The 17,835-nt window shown below is 45.7% G+C and overlaps 1 protein-coding gene across 3 annotated transcripts in view; it reads left to right on the top strand.

Moving 5' to 3' along the window:
* The first annotated feature begins 3,356 nt into the window (after nt 1–3,356).
* The window catches only part of csgalnact2 (chondroitin sulfate N-acetylgalactosaminyltransferase 2), a 59,158-nt gene continuing 44,679 nt past the window's right edge, over nt 3,357–17,835 (top strand). For 2 of the 3 annotated variants that reach the window (XM_041176317.1, XM_041176318.1), the window contains exon 1: nt 12,623–12,696. The gene's annotated coding sequence lies outside the window, so the exon portion shown is untranslated. Of the gene's footprint in view, nt 3,439–12,622; nt 12,697–17,835 lie in introns of those variants that run through there. The other variant, XM_041176316.1, reaches the window with a different exon arrangement.

Below are 17,835 nucleotides of genomic sequence, written 5' to 3' on the forward strand. Positions count from 1 at the left end.
GAGGATTTGCATTAAACCAAATGAAATATTTTATTAATTTCCACAGGTTAAAATATATATACACATGGCTACAAATTACTACTATCATAACTTTTAACAAATTCCCAAACTAATCTTCATTAAGGCAACAACAACCCATAGACTTAACTAAACACCAGGCAAAGCATTTTCACCTTATGAATTCAAAATGAGGTTCTTTCCACTTTGGTTCCTGTGGAGCCAGTTGGAGGCTTACAGCTGCCTTTTGATCACACATTGTCAATCTCACGTTAGCCCACACTTATCGCTGACCTTCTATCTTGCTTTACCTGCTCCACCCTCCACCCCCCCACATCCCCCACCCCCCCCCCCCCCCAACCCCCTTAACCAGGATAAATTCCATCACATTCCTACTTCTTTTGCTCTGAAGAAGGGTCATACAGACTCGAAATGTTACTCTGTTCCTCTCTCCACAGATGCTGTCAGACCTGCTGAGTTTTCCCTGCATCTTCTGTTTTTATTTCAGGTTTCCAGCATCTGCAGCATTTTGCTTTTATGTGGTAATGTTGCATTTCAAAGCCCAGACATGTATCTCCCTTCTTACTTGACATTGTGCCTGTGTCCCTCGGAACAGTATACTCTACATTTGCTGCCCTCTCTGTGAAGGAATTTCTCCTGAATTCTCTCTCAACTGATTAAAATTGAATTTTAAGATCGTGTGATTTTAAGATCATGTGATGATTGCGATCATGAGATATAATCTGAAACATGATGAATGCATCACTTGTTTTTGTTTTACCTGCATTGAATCTTTTATACCTGCAACGTTCCCCAGTTCTGAAGAAAGATACGTTGACTCTGTTTCTCTCGCCGCAGACATTGTCTTCTTCCAGTCTTTTCAGTTTTACTTTCAGAATTATCCTTTGCCTGTTTGTAAGAGAAGTTTAATAGTGACCTCCGGAGTGAGTCAATACAAAGAGAAGTTGTGGCATCCTTGGTCCCGGAATGAGTCACGTTGTGCAGCCTCTCCCTAAATGAAACAAAGATGTGAGGGGAGCAGAGGAGGGCGTCAATGAGGCACATTTACACTTCCTCTCCTCATTGCCCTGAGATTGGAAAGCAGCTCGATGGAGACAAACTGTGTGAATAGCTGTTCCGTTTGTGACTGGCAATCAGCTCCTCCTTCAGTGTGCTGCGAGAATGCACCCTCGTGCCCAAAGGCCAGGGGATAATATCGGATACATGTGTGCATTGCAAAAGGATTGGCCAGATGGTTTTGATATTCCTGAAACTGGGACAAATGCTTCACTCTCTGCTTGCAATGCTGCAACTTGAATACTTTAAAGACTTACGGCTTTATTGGTTGTCACTCCGACGCATGGAATAAAGAACCTGACACCTCTCTCTCACCTTCCACCTTCTAATCAGCTCTCCAGCAGTGGCCCAAGAATATAACTGCCTTTCCCGAAACTCTCCAAACTAACTTCCGCCACAATGTCTGCGCTCTTTCCTCACTGATTAAAGTATCCTGTCTTCTGCTATCATTTAAAACTTAACAACACAATGAAGGCTGAAGCAAAAAAAATTCCTCCAGATCTTGGAGAGTTTAGAAGTGAAAACATTTGGCAACTCAAAATGGGATCCAGGGAAGATTTAGGATGAAGCAGGAATAGAAAATAAAACAATGGAAGGAACATACAAACATCTTTAGGCTGCGATTCAGGGAATGAACTACACCGCAATGGGAAAAGACTATGAGACCAGATTGTCGTGTTCCACTGTTTTGTGTTTGATTATGTGAGTCCTTTTACCATCAATGCTCACTGTGCTTGATTGGTTAAGCCTAGGCGTGGACTCAGAGAAAAGTATTCAAAGCTGTAGAAAGAGCTGGAAGAATGGAGCAGACATTTTAAAGCACTATGAATAAAACCCTTTGCACACATAGGCCAGGATTTTCAGACCCCCTACACCGGCACGCATCGCCATGGGGGCTGGGAAAATTTGGAGAGCCATTAAAAGTTAACGGGTCTCCAAATTTTCCCATCCCACCCGTGACGATGCTCACCAGTGTCAGTGCCAGAAAGACAACGCCCGTAGAAACTAGTGGCATCTCTGCAAAGCTTCGAGATATAAAACATACAACACAGACATCAGGGCTGCAGGGTTCAGACTGCGGGAGTCGGACATCAAGGCTCACCTGCAGAGTCTGGCACTAAGAGGGTAGTACCCAGTACACTGAATCGCAGGCTTAAAAGCAGGCCAGGGAGACTTATTATAATAAAAATGGTCAGAAACTGACAGCACCCAGAGTTGTGCAGGATAATTAAAGTGAGTGAAAGGGCGAGAGGGCTGTACAATATGTTGCAAATAACCAGAGCATCATGAAATAGATACACTCTTATCTCATTGCAATGCAAGTTGTTGGTGTGGTTAGGCCAGCGTTCAAGGGCAGGGTCTGAGATCCTTGTTTGCACTGCTGGGCAGGCATTAACATTCTTCACTTACTTACTTCACCCAGTTTTTCCTGAAATGAACAATCTGTTACTCCAGCCAAACAGGCTCGGACAGAACCTTCAAAATCTATGATAAAGTGATGCTGGTCTGGCTGGTTTCCGGGACCATCGGGGGTGCTGATTATTGCGGAGCAGGACGGAGTGGCTTGAATCACAGTCCACCTCTAGAGTTTGCCACTCTCCCCTCTCAGTGGGAAGGGTTCAAGCTCCCACTCCAGGAATGGCACATTCCAAGATCCAGGACTACATGTTGAGGGACGCGCTAGCCAGGACTGACACTTCAATGGATTTGCAGGGGAGTGCAGCACTGTCAGAGGTGCCGCGCTTCAAGTGAAGATAATAAATTGTTCAAGTGGATGTTCAGGGCATCTCTTCATTACTCAAAGAGGAACCCTGAACTCTCCAAGTTGCGCAGACTTCCATTTCACCCTCACACAATGAGCAAGAATAACTGATTCATCCTACTGCTGTTTTTGTGATGCTGCTGAGGTGGAATAACTGCCACATTGGCTGACGTAACAGCAGTCACTGCACTCCAACAATAATTCACACATGAGGGTATTTCAAGAAGTTCAAAGGGACTGGACAAACGCAAATCCTTCTCCCATTGCTCTTTCGTACAATGTTAATTATTCCAAAACAATATTGATTTAGTTATTTTCCATTGCAATGTTTATTTCTGTGCTCGCATGGTGCAATGTGCCCCTGATTTTTCTGTTGTGAAATATGTGCTGAGGAGCAGTAAGGTTCTAAAAGCTATTTTAGGTTATGCAATGTTTATTGGTCTGGTACAGTGCAGCTTTAATGACAAGCCCCATTGCGACATAGAGGCTGTGTTCAGCAGTGCCTCAAACTCACAGCACACTTTCCCCTTGGTGTTACTGAAGCAACTTGAAACCCTGCTTCTCTCGCTCCTTCTCTCTCCGTGCCTGCCTGCTGTGCCCAGGTATGTTTGGGTTCTCTTACTTTCTGTCATCCGTCTGTGTTTCTTTGGATCTCCCAGGGGTGCTGTTGTGGGTCTGTGTTCCTCACTCTCAGAGCCTGGGTGTAACTCCAAGCCGGTGCTCGCTCACTCCATACAGTCAGCATAACATGCTTGGGAGTCAAGTGGAAAGAGCAGTTCACAGGAGGGAATGAGACTGGGCTAAACCTTGAGTTTGGGGATTTGGACCATTTAGTATGATTGCTGGTGTGGAAGGTGCACAGCGCTGTGTTACTAACAAAGTGTGTGAAGGTGCACAGCGTCGAATAATCCTAACATGATGATCTTTAGATTGAGGGATAAATGTTTTGCAGTAAGAAAGAGCCACTTGCATTTATATAGCGCCATAGATGACATCCCAAAGCGCTTTACAGTGAACGGATTACTTTAGTTGCTGTTGTTTTGTGGTAAACATGGCAGCCAATTTGCGCACAGCAAGCTCCCACAAACAGCAATAGTGACTACATAACCATTTTGTTTAATGACTTTTCTTTGCAGCATTGTCTAGGATATTGGGGATAATTGCCCCGACCCTTTTTCCAAAATAGTGGCCCCTGGAAACTTTTGTGCCCACCCGAGAGGACAGAGATAGCCTGAGTTTGACATTTCATCTGAACGACGGCACCTCCGACAGTGCCGCACCTGCTCGGTACTGCATTGGAGTGCCAGCCCAGATCTCGTGCTCAAGCCTGCGGAGTGGGATTCGAGCCCACAGCTTTCTAAGTCAGAAGCGAGAGTGCTACCGTGAGGCACGATCTGTATACTGTTCATAACAAATATCCCCATGGCACTGTTTGCAGAAGAGATGGAAGTCCTCTTCAGTGTCCTGGGCAGTATATATCCCTCAACCAGCATCACTAAACTAGGTCAGCTGGCCATTATTCTCATCTACGTCTATGGCAGCTTACACTGAAAATTGACAACCACGTTTCCTACATTATAAAAGTCACCGCACTTCAAAAATACTTCAATGGCTGGTGAAACACTTTGGAACTGAGGGGGTTTGACAGGGTGGATACCGAGAGGACTCCCTTTGTAGAGGAGTCCAGAAACAGGGGGCACGGTTTAAAAATTAAGGATTTCCCATTTAAGGCTGAGATGGGGGACATTTTGTTTTCTCTTGGAAGGCCTTTAGCCTGTGGAATTCTCTACCTCAGAGACCAGTGGGTGCTGGGTCACTCTCATATGCTCAAGGCTGAGTTGTACAGATTTTTGGTTGACAAGGGTAATGGGGTGGGAGGGGCAGACAAGAAAGTGGAATCAAGACCACAACTAGATCAGCCGTGATCTTATTAAATGACGGAGCAGGCTTAATGGGCTGAATGGCCTACTCCAGCTCCTAATTCTTGGATTCTAGTGTTTGGACCTCCTGACATGCGGAACCTGCATCTCTTAATGTTGCTGGTATGTCCATGTGGAAAGGTGCAAAACTTGGGGTAGGTGATGGTGGGATGTTCAGAACAACATCTTACAAAATGCCTCACAGAAGTAGTATGAAACAAAATTTGACACTGAGCCACAGAAGGAGATACTGGGACGGGCGACCAAGGTTTGGTCAAAGAGGTAAGTTTTAAGGAGTAACTTTGTTTTATTCTTTCATGGGACATGATTGTCACTGGTTGGGTCAGCAGTTGTTGCGTATCCCTAGTTGTCCTTCAGGAGGCGGTAATGAGTTGTTTTCTTGAGCCGTTGAAGTCCATCTGATGTAGGTACATTCACATTGATGTTAGGGAGTTCCAGGATTTTGACTCAATGACAATGAAGAAGTGGGAGTCCAGGAGATTTAGGAAGGGATTTCTAAAGCGTAACACCCAGGCAGTTGAAGGGAATGGTTGCCAATGGTGGAACGACTAAAACTGGGGAAGCAGAAAAGGACAGATTTGGAGGAGTGCAGAGACTTCAGAGGGCGGTAAGGCTGGAGGAGGTTACAGAGATAGGGAATGGGTGATGGAGGGATATATAAACAAGGATGAGAACTGGGAATATTGTCAGTGTGGAATGATGGTGGTGAGCACCCCTCTCATACCCAGTGCTGCAGTGGATTATACACCTTCCTACATACAACCGGTGTCCTTCTCTCAAGGAGTCCCTTCCTCTCTCAATTATCACCCACACCATGCTTACTGAGGAATTGAAATAAGTAACAAAGAAAATGAGGAAAGACAGTGATTAACTGTATTTGGAGCCAGGAGTTGCAGGAGTCCTTCACCCACCCCCACATTCAAACACTCGCCACCACCCCTTTCCCTTCCCACTGCCTCGACCCCCTGGCCTGATGTCCTGAGAACACTCCTATCCCCAATTGCAGTCACTCCATCGACCCTTTCCCCATTCAGATTGGATCCATGAGAATTTCGAGACATTTTGGAACAGGGATATTGCAAATCTTTGTGCAATCTGGCTCAGAGCTGCTGTCTTACTCGAATTGACTAGTTATAACTTGTTCCTGCTTGTAGTTCTGTCTGTAAATGAATAAGCCAGTTTGGTGATCTGATTTGCTGTGACTGATATTATCTTTTGACGTGACATAGATGGATATTGAAATTCACTTGTGTAATCCAGAGACAATAAACAGGTCTATTTTTCTAAACAAATATCTTATTCACTAAATTTATAAAGGCACATCACATAACAGTTCAAACTTGTCATTACATAAAATGCAAAATAGTTCGATTTCTTTCAATAAATTTGTGGCACTCTGGGGTGCCTCACCACACTTACAAAGTTAGATTTACAATATAAGTTTCATGTCAAACACACAGCCTGAGGGGTTTTACAGTTTGCAGCCCCTTGTTGCACTATGATGGAAGGCTCTTGGATAGTAGCCTTTTGCCACTGAATCTTTGTGGCGGCTGTCCCAAGCTTTAGTGTGTCCCCCAACACATAGTCCTGGACCTTGGAATGCGCCAGTTGGCAACTCTCAGTCATGAACAGCTATTTGCACTGGGAAACCAGCAATTTTTGGACAGGCCAAAGAGTGCCTTTCATTGGGTTGATGGTCCTCCAATAACTGTTGACATTTGTCTCAGTGTGCATCCCTGGGAAGAGCCAGTAGAGCACAGAGTCCTGGGTCACAAAGCTGCTCGGGATGAACCTCGACAAAAACTACTTCATCTCTTTCCAGACCTGCTTTGCAAAGACACATTAAAGGAGGAGGTGGGCAATGGTCTCTCACCTACTGCAACCGCCTCGAGGGCAGATTGCAGTAGCACTGAGACTCCTGATGTGCAGGAAAGATCTGATGGGCTAGGCCCTTCCCACCACCAGCCAAGCTTGGTGGTTGAAAGTTCTGGCGATGATGCATTAAACAATTTTGATACTCTGCTCAGGGAGCCATCCAACAGGATCCACCATCTTTTGCTGTAGGGATTAGAGGATGTTACATGTGGACCAATGTCTGACAGGCTTGTGGTCAAAGATGTTTTTCTCCACAAGCTTTTCCACGAAGGACATCTGGTATGGTACGGTCCAACTGAACGGAGTATTCTGCAGCATCCTTCGCAACATCGGAAAAAAATAGAACCTCAGACATATTGAGACATGGTATTTGTGTACCGAGGATCTACACGTTGCTTGATGCAGCCACACACAAAGGTGGCCAGTGGCATGAGGGCTAAATTAGGTATGTGTTTCCCCCATTTATCTAGAGGTTAGAATGTTGTATGGGGCCACGGCCCATTTTCAATCTCTAAGGTGGCTTGGGTGACCACCACGGTACTGGAGCGGGTTACGTACCAAACCTGCGCCACAAACAGCAACACCAAGAGTGCCTTGCACCTGATGACCAGGTTCTTATCAGCAAAGGAAAGGGAGAGTCACTCCCACATGCCCCGTTTCTGCCTCACCTTGGCTCTACGCTCTTCCCTGACCATGACGGGGGACAAACGATCAGTTAGCCCAGTTCCCGAAGAACATGGCCTTGCCCTTGCCGTGATTTAATTTGGATCCCGAGGTCAGTCCGAATTGGTCACAGATGCTCATCAGTCTGCAAACCAACAGGAGGTCCGGGCAGAGGAAATAAACAAGTCTTTTCACCTGAGGCAACCTTCATTAGCAGATACTTTTCTCACAAAATCTCAATTCAGTTTACAGGGGCTGCACACTTGTCTTTAAGTGATGCATCCTGACCAGAGTTGTCAACCCTCCAGGGCCCCTGAACAGTGTTGGCGGAAGCACTGTGAGGGGCGCATTCCAGAATCCATAACGTTATTCTCAGTGGGTGTGTATAACCGCTCCTGCCCCGATAAAGACACAAGGTAACATTCCTGTAAAATCCTCAGGTCAATTTGAAGATAATTGTTCTTCGGGACATTCTGAGTACTCATTAAATACAACTTAAAGTAAATTCAAAGCTATTTTTTGTAAGTGAGGATATTTCTCTGGAGATAGGAAATTAATGGCTTCTTTTCGCTCATTGTAATTTTGCTAGTTTTGATTATTTGCATTACACTATGTCTGAATTCTACTCTTATTGGACTTAGGTATGAGTTGCAGATATTTCTGTCACATTGCTTGCCTTCACCGCTCATATACTCACAATGTTGCTGAAACACTCACCCACGCCTTCATCTCCTCCAGGCTCAGCTTCTCCAGCACCCTTCTCACTGACTACTCATCCCACCAGCCAAATTGGTCCATATCTCCAGTCCTCATCATCATGCCAATCCATTGGCTTGCCACCAGCATTCTCACTGAGTGATCCATACATGGCATCACTCCATCCAACTGTGTAACTGTTCCCCTGCAATACGCCGCAGCTTATACTCAATATTTGAAGTCTGGTCCACTGTGTTCCCCCTCCACTCCACCATCTGTAGCACAGCTTTCAGCCACACACCTGCTTAAATTCAAAAGCGTCCTGAAATGCTTCCTGGTTGGCTGTGCCTTTAGTCACCTCCTCTAACTATTCTGTGCAGTAACTTGCCAGCACTTCCTAAACGTGTGCTCTCTAACACTTAGATAACACTCTGGGGTGAGATTTACCACATGGACTGCAACTGTTCAAGGATAAGGCCCATTAGCACCTTCTCAAGGGCAGTTAGGGATGGGCAACAAGTAGCGGCCTTGCCAGCAATGTTCTCAACTCAAGAAAGAATAAGAATAAAAATGGTTCCTGCTCAGTGTCCATCCACCTTTGTGATGCCAGTTTGGACTGTTCACTATGTAAAAGCTGCTGCACAAAAGCAGGCAGCCTTTCCTGCTTCTATGTGACAGGGTGCAAGTGTTTGGATTTTTAGGTATCAAACTTAAGAAAATGCTGGATCGAGCAGGAACTCTCTGAGAGGTGAGGGAAAAACAGAAATAAACGTCCAATGTTGCATGAGAAAAGTTTTCCCTTCTTACTTTTGGCAGATTCCAAAACTGAACTTCATGGGAATCTGTTTCCCGTGAGTAAAGCTGCCACCTATTGCCAAGTCTAAAACTGGACAGAGGATGGGGCTGGTTGGAGGGAAGAGGATAAAAAAACAGCTTAGGAAAAATCTTTTAAAAATCGTACTAGGGCAACTATCATTTGGCTTCCATATTCAGCCGGTCTGGGGTACATTTCCTTTAATGCAGTCTCTGTTGTTGCTGCTACCAGTTTGCCACCTGGTTTAAATGTTGCAGCTGCAGTAGCACTGCTTCCTTGGACTATTTGATATTCATTTTGAAGGTCTGGTGATTTCACAGGAACAACTCAACCCAACCTTACACTATTTCTTTATAAACTGCAAGCCCTCCAATCCCAACTTTCAGAAAACCATTGGACTCGTGCAGCTATGGTCAACAGTAATGGGAATTTTCCAAATGTATTTGGTTGGAGCTGCAGCCACCTTTTTCTTTTTAATTCTTCCATGGGATGAGGATCACTGGCAAGACCAGCATTTGTTCCCCATCCCTAATTGCCCTTGAACTGAGAGGCTTGCTAGGCCACTTCGGGGGCAGTTAAGAGTCAACCACGTTACTACGGATCTAGAGTCACATGTAGACCAGACCAGGTAAGGATGGCAGATTCCCTTCCCTAAAGGACATTCGTGAACCAGATGGATTTTTAACAACAATCAATGATAGTTTCAAGCATTCAATTCTAGATTTCATTAACTAAATTTGAATTCCACCAGCTACAATGCTGGGATTTGAAGCCATGTCCCCAGAGCATTAACCTGGGCTTCTAGAGTACTAGCCCAGTGACATTACCACTAAGCCACTGTCTCCCCCTTACAAGCATGTCCTCCAGCTGCGAGCATGACAGTGCCACTTGTAACTCAAAATTGTATTTGGCAAGTGTTTAAATGGAAAACGGGATGAGGAATAGGGTTAGAAGGGAATGGGTTTAGATGGGCCAAATAGTCTCCTTCTGTGCTACACTCTGAGCAAATGTCTCTTTGGGAACTAAGGTAAGCAGTTTTCATTTATGTGCTGTTTGCGTAGCAGAACAGTTGAGCACTTTATGAGAGATGAGGATGGCAGGCAGGAGGTGGGATAAACATTCACGGGGTGGGTGTGGGGTGATCTCAAAACACTGGGATCGATCTTGACTGTGTGCAAGGAGTAAGTTGCGTGATAAGAGCGAGTTGGCAGCCTGTTTATATCTCCTTGGATTTGAAGTCAATAGGAATAACAGATTTAACAAGGCTGTTTTGACTGACAATGGGTTGTGCAGCCCTCTCATGAAAAAATTGTTCGAGTGGTCAGTGATGGATTAAGTTGCAAAGCTTGCTAGTGACATCTTGAAGATTGGACTTCGTTCCTGAAATGCTACCCCAATGTACCTTGTTGATGCACTTAATGCTCCAGGTTATTTCTCAAATTCTGCTATTTAAATTAATCTGCAGAAATCCACTGTAATTTATGCCAAATGAATAGAAACAAACTGCATCTTTTTAAAACGGGCTCTTGTTTCTTGCTCCTGCTCTTGTGCTTGGACTAAGGTCAATTGGCTTCAGCACTCGCACCCTATCAACTCTTTCAAGTTCTTTCCCCTGTCATCCTTATACTATAACATTGAACAGTTCCAAAGTACAAACACGTTGATACTGATAAATAAAGGTGCTTAAGCACAAGGTCTGAAAATATTACATTGTGAATACAATATTTCAGTCATCAGTAGCAACGGGCACTGTGCAGATTGTTAACATTAGCTCTCAAAGGAATACAATTCCACTGTCCACTGGTTCCAAAATCTATCAAAACACTGAGGCCTTCATTTTAGGCTGCACCATGTTAGCAGACTGATTGAACACTCCAAATTAATTGGTCTGCAATTTTGACAGGGATGTCTCCTAACGAGGAAAATTATTTGGCTATTGCTTCTGTTAAAATAGCAGGCAGAAAAACGTTATCCTGAGGCATTACGCATTCAGTAAAAGAGAAAATTCAGAAAGAGAACAACCAATTAGAAGCAGAAATCAGACACCAGTAACACAAAAGGTGAAAATCACCCTATATTAAACCTACCAAAACGGCTACAATGGAACCGCTTGAATTGATCCCAAAAAAAAAATCAGAGACACTTCATGCTTTAACAATATTAGATTGGGCTACAGCTGCAGGCCATTAGAGACGCACAGTGTTCAAGTATAAAAGAGTCTGAACATGCCTGACTAAACGTAAAGTGGGTTTGAATACACACATACTGAGCAATTTCTAAAATCGGGAATTGAGCAGAGAACGTAGGCACTTCACTGCAATGCCGAGGGAGTGTTCAATTGCCAGGGGTTGCATCTATTGCATGAGATGTGTCTGAGGTCCCATCAGATGAACGTTAACAAATCCATTCAAATCATATCAAAACTGTTTAAATGGTGACCTGGAATCCCGGCCAACATTCCTCCCTCAACCATCTGGCCATTATTTCTACTGTTTGTGGGCACAAATTGGCTGCCAAGTGTAAGGCTGCACTTCAAAACTATTGGCCATAAAATGCCTGTGATATCCTGAGGACGTGCAAGATGCTACATAAAATCATTCTTGTTCAGCACCAGGTGTCAGCTATTGGCTCAGCGGGTAGCACTAACACCTAGAAATCAGAATCTTGTGGTTTCAAGACCCACTCAACAGACTCGAAGCACAAAACCTAGGATGACATTCCAATGCCAGTACTGAGAGAGAGCCACAGTCAGAGGTGCCATCTTTCCCATGAGATGTTCAACCCAGGCCTCATGGCCACTATTTTGAACAACAGTAGGGTAATTCTTCCTGCTGTCCTGACTAACCTACATGAAAAACAGATGATCAAATGGCCGTTTTGGGAGCTGGAGCCGTGCAAACTAGTTGATGCATTTTTAACAATCACAACAGTGACATTTGCGAATCAGATTGGGTCAGTCACATGAAGACCCATTTGAGAACCTCATGACCCCGAATAGTCATCACCCTCAAATCGAAGGACTGCCGATGACGACAACTTCAAAAGTTTATCATAAACATACCAGCCTTGGCTCGGCTAGTAGCACTCTCGCTTCTTGAGTCACAAGGTTCCAGTCCCACAATTGAGGGCAAAGAGAAAAATCAAGGCTGACGCTCCTGTTCAGTGCTGAGGCAATGCTGCACTATCTTTTGGATGTGACGTTTAAAGGTGACCTCAGCTATGCTCTTAGATGCTTGGGAAAGATCCCGCAGCACTATTTCAAAGGAGGGCAGGCAGGTTACCCCTGGTCTGCTGGCCAACATCAATCGCTCAACCGACATCTCAAAGACAGGTTATCTGGTCGATTATCACATTGCTGCTTGTGGGAACTTGCTGTGTGCAAATTGGCTCTTCCATCTCTTCCATTCCAGCAGTGACCACACTTTCAAAAAGTACTTCATTGGCTGCAAAGAGCTTTGGGGCATTGCTGAGTTGCGAAGGGCGCTATAGAAATGCAAGTTCTTAATTGCTGGCTTCCGAATGTTCTTCTCCCTCCCTCCATCCCTCCATCCTCCTCCTCCTCCTCCTCCTCCTCCTCCTCCTCCTCCTCTTCTTCTTCTTCTTCTTCTTCTTCTTCTTCTTCTTCTTCCTCTTCCTCCTCCCCACCTCTCACCAAGTCCGGGCTCCGGTTGCTAAGCGACGCCGCCTGTGGCCCGTTTTAAACTTTCCCCCCCGCTCACTTCCGCCTTACTGACCCTTGAACTTCCGGTCCGCCGCTCAAATGTTTCCGCTCCTTTCTCCCCCCCCCCCCCCCACCACGGTTTGTGCTGCCCCGGTGGCCGCCCCTCTACCCCAACCCGGTCCGGAGTCTTCCCGGGAGACCAGAGCGGCCGGTGAGTGGAGGATTCCTGGGTTTTGGGAATTTTTGTTGTTGCTGGTTGTCAGGGTAACGGCGGGTCCCCCAAAATCATTTCCTCTCCCCTAGTTTATAACCCCCCTCCCATCCCCCCCAACCTCCCCTCCCCTCCCCCTCCATTCCCCACCCCCCCAACCTGCAACCTCCTCCCCCATCCCCCCCCCCAGGCTGAAACCTCCTCCCCCATCCCCCCCACCCCCAGGCTGTAACCTCCTCCCCCATCCCCCCCCCCCAAGGCTGAAACCTCCTCCCCCATCCCCCCCCCTCAAGGCTGTAACCTCCTCCCCCAACACCCCCCCCCCCCCCCCCAGGCCGTAACCTCCTCCCCCATCCCCCTCCTCTAGGCTGTAATCTCCTCCCCCAACACCGCCCCCCCCCCTTCAAGGCTGTAACCTCCTCCCCCATTCTCCCCCCCCCCCCCCCCCCAAGGCTGCAACCTCCTCCCCCATCCCCCCCCTCAAGGCTGTAATCTCCTCCCCCAACACCCCCCCACCCCCCCACCCCCCCAGGCTGTCACCTCCTCCCCCATCTCCCCCACCCCCCCAGGCCGTAACCTCCTCCCCCATCCTCCCCCAACACCCCCACCCCCCCAGGCTGTAACCTCCTTCCCCATCCCCCCGACCCCCATCGGTAACCTCCTTCCCCATCCCCCCAACCCCCAGGCTGTAACCTCCTCCCCAATCCCCCCCCAGGCTGTAACCTCCCCCCCATCTCCCCCAGGCTGTAACCTCCCCCTCCATTCCCCACCCCATCCTGTAACCTCCTCCCCCACCCCCCAGGCTGTAACCTCCTCCCCAATCACCCCCACACACTCCCCAGGCTGTAAAACACCTTCCCCCGGAGCCCAATTTGTAGCCTCCCATAACTCAAACTGTAAGAACCCCCATCCAGAGCCACATCTGCACCTCCAGCCAGTTTTTCCCCTTCAAGCTCCTTGGTGTCCAATCTGTAGCTTGTACTGTCCTCCCACACACCAATCCCAAACTCTATGCCTTGGCATAGCCATTGGCATTTATAAGACGATAAGAAACAGGAACAGGACTGGGCTACTTGGCCCCTTTAGCTTGCCCTGCTATTCAACAAGACCATGGTTGATTTGATTGTGGCCTTTATTCCCCTTTTCTGCCTGCCCTGTATTAACTCTTGACTCCCTTGTAGGTCAAAAATCTGCCTAACTCAGCCTTAAATATATTTAATGACCCAGCTCCTGCTGCTCTCTGGGGAGGAGAATTCCAAAGACGAACAATCCTCTGAGAGAAGAAGTTCCTCCCCATCTCTGTCTTAAATGAGAAAACCTTTCTTTTTAAACTGTGCCACCTAGTTCTAGATTTTGTATGAGCTTTGATAGCTGCCCGTGGTAAAAACAGTGTTGTGAATATTTAGTTCATTGTTCATTTTAATACTTTAGTTGTAATGTTTAATTCTGGGTAGATAATTGATGTAAAGGCAAGGTAATTTAAGTGCTGGGCTTTAGTGTTTGCCAGAACACCTAAAGAAATGGCAGTTCAGAAGGTTACCCATGTTTGTTTCATAGAGTTAGAATAAAAGGGAGAGAACTGTGAAACAGCAGGTGGGCTTAGTTGGCTGGAGAAATTGTAAATGAGGGATAATTAGCTTAAAGGTTTGAAGATAGCCCAGAGCAGGCTACGTTGTCATGAAGATGAGGAAGTCTCTTTGGTTTTGATTTATCTGCCTGTTTGCTGGGAGAGGTTTTTAGTGGCAGTTTGTACCTGGTGTGGTTTACAGCTCACTGAATAAAGTTAGCCAAAATAAATGACAGTTAGACCTGCTCTGTCAACAGAGTAAAATGCTAACATTGTCATTGACTGTGTAGAAGGTGAGGCTTAATCTCAGTTTGAATCTTGTGAGGAATGGAAGCTGGAAGCTTGCCTGGTTTGAAGCTAGTAGACGGATCTACAGTAGGCCTCAGTGTCTCAGTGTCTTATTGTAAAACAAAGTAAACAGCAGAGCAACTTGGAAGTTTTTTAATATATTCTTTCATGGGTCATGAGAGCCACTGGCTAGGCCAGCATTTTTATTGTCCATCCCTAGTTGCCCTTGAGAAGGTGTTGGTGAGCTGCCTTGTTGAGCCGCTGCATTCCATGTGGTGTAGGTACACCCAAAGTGCTGTTAGGGAGGGAGTTCCAGGATTTTGATCCAACAATAATGAAGGAACGGCGGTACAGTTCCAAGACAGGATGGTGTGTGGCTTGGAGGAAAACTTGGAGGTGGTAGTGTTCCCATGTGTCTGCTACCCTTGTCCTTCTGGAGGTCGAGGGTTTGGAAGGAGCTGTTGAAGGAGCCTTGATGAGTTACTGCATGGCATCTTGTAGATGATACACACTGCTGCCACTATGCATTGGTGGTGGAGGGAGTGAAAGTTTAAGGTGGTGGATGGGGTGCCATTCAAGTGGGCCTTCTGTCTTGAAATGGTGTCTAGCTTCTTGAGTGTTGGTGGAGCTGCACTCATCCAGGCAGGTGGAGAGTATTCCATCACACTCTTGACTTGTGCCTTGTAGATGGTGGACAGGCTTTGGGGAATCAGGAGGTGAATGACTGTCCACAGAATACATAGTATTTATATGGCTGGTCCAGTTCAGTTTCAGGTCAATGGTAACCCCCAGGATGTTGATAGTGCGGGATTCAGCGATGGTAATGCCATTGAATGTCAAGGGGTGATGGTTAGATTCTCTCTTGTTGGAGATGTCACTGCCTGGCACTTGTGTGGTGCGAATGTTACTTGCCACTTGTCAGCCCAAGCCTGGATATTGTCCAAGTCTTGCTGCACATGGGTACAAACTGCTTCAGTAATAGGAACCGGAATAAGGGGCTGAGTCAATTGAGGGTAAATTAAAGTTTTACCTCTGAGAATAGCTGGAGCGGAGGAGAATTTTCCAGAGGACTGTGGTATGCTTATGGGAGGTCCCTACAGAAGTAAATAACTTTAAAATTGATGTCTTGTAAGGGAACTTTTGGGGGAAGTAGAAGTAAACCTGAGTGTATAACATCTATAGTCATAAAGCAACTTGTTAAGATAACCGTATTTGCTTTGTTTAAGTCTTTTATATACAGTAATAAAGTTTTTTTGTTAAAAGAAAGTGAAATCTTTTGGGGTGGTTCTATTGGTTAAACAGGGTATTTGGAATTTTAAAAAATGTTAATGGTCCTGAACTGGGTCGTAACAAAATAAGAATCTGAAAATATATAGCAGGTCTGCCAACATCTATGATGATAAGCTTCAAGTTTACATTCCCTTCACTCATGACTGCCTTTAGTAACTAAACTGAGACCAGTTCCTAGTCAACACCTGGTATGATTCTGGCTACAGTACAGCCCTGTGTTTGGGCCATTAGCTGTATATTATCCATTGCCTGTTTAGCTGACAGATGGAATCCGTGGCTGAAATCTGTTCCCTTCTAATCTCCCAGATAGAGTAATAGAATCAAAGCATGGAATCATTTAAGAACCAATTGGATACTGCACTGGGACCTTGTGAAATACTGAGTAGAAATGTGCCAGACTTCTCTACGATTACCTTATGATAATAGCTGTCCCCTCATCATTATTGCTATAATTTAAGGATATTAGCGGGTGCAGAAAGCCAGTTACTATATTTTTGATGTCAGGTGTTCTCAGCTACTCTCCAACAGAGCCATTGGATTGAATGTCAATTGAGATGCTGTGAACACCTCAGACCTTAGACAGGCAACATTGAATGGCAATCTATTGTGCTAGGCCTCCACAGGATATAAGCCAAAAAAACTCTTATTTTGCTGGTAATGTTCAGGTTTAAGGTTTTTGGGTGATGAGGTGGGAGTACTGCACCTTAACAATATTACATAGTTCTTACAGGAAAGAAAGAGGCCATTTGACCCAGTTGATCCTCCACACAAGCCTCCTCCCACCTGACTTCATCCAACCCTGTCTACATATCCCTTTATTCCTTTATTTACTTCCCCTTAAATGTATCCCTGTTATTTATCTCACCCAATCCATGTGGTGGTAAGTTCCACATTCTCGGCACTCTTTGGGTAAAGAAGTTCCTCTGGAATTCTCTATTGGCTTTATGAATGACTATCTTCTATTTATAGTCACTAGTTCTGGCCTCCTGTGCAAGTGGAAACATCTGTATGTCAATCCTATCAAACCCTTTCATAATTTTAAAAATCTAAAATGCAGATATTGTTGATATCAGCCTTATGTGATGAGGCTTTTGTTGTTTAATTAAATTGATGCTATGTCTCCCTGTCAATAATGTCCTCTGATTGGACCAGTAATGAAGAGCTCAATAATTTCCATCTTTGCTGTCGGCGATGCATCAGTGGTATACCCTGGCAGGATAAAATCATGAATGCAGCACTTCTCTCAAAGGCAGAACTCCCAAGTGTGTTGGCACTAATCTGACAGAGGCAGCTTCAGTGGGTCAGGCACATCTGCAGGATGGAAAATGTTGCATACGCAAGGACTTTCTGAGGTAACCGGAGCCAGACAATCAGTGGCGTGCCCAAGGTTCCACTTCAACGATGCGTGCAAGCATGACATGAAGGCCCGAAACATTGACTAGCCCTAGCTGGCATAAGAGGGAAATGGGCTGGTGTGCACCTCCATGATAACCAGTGGCTGCAGCAACTTGGCAACAGGTGCCCCCTGCTGAAAACTACAAGCCACAGTGTCACTTGGCAGCTGCATGTGCGGCGCTTGTGGCAAAACCTGCCCCTCAAGGATTGGCCTTCACGGCCATCAGCAAAGGTGCGCCAAACGAAGACATCGCAACTAAATGAATTGTTTGCTGTGTGTCCATCATCTCATAGATGGAAGGATGCCAACAATGAAGAACATGTGTGTCCATGTTGCTACTTGTACCATGCCAGTTTGCCTATCATGAAATAAAGGGCATGCTACAGGGCTTGATTCGCACAAAAGGAAATTGGATAATGCTGATTGGAAGAAAGTTATGGAGGGTTGATGCAATCGTTGCTTCTAGTCATCTATTTTGTTTTCACACAACCTGTTCTATAAACAACATACATTCCTGTTTCGAAAAGAAACCAGCAGTTTTAACAACACAGGTGATATAAGAGTTGTATCCTTCTTCTTCTTGAGTTCTCTGCCTGAA

This window comes from Carcharodon carcharias, chromosome 28, assembly GCF_017639515.1.
Source record: "Carcharodon carcharias isolate sCarCar2 chromosome 28, sCarCar2.pri, whole genome shotgun sequence".
NCBI lineage: Eukaryota > Metazoa > Chordata > Chondrichthyes > Lamniformes > Lamnidae > Carcharodon > Carcharodon carcharias.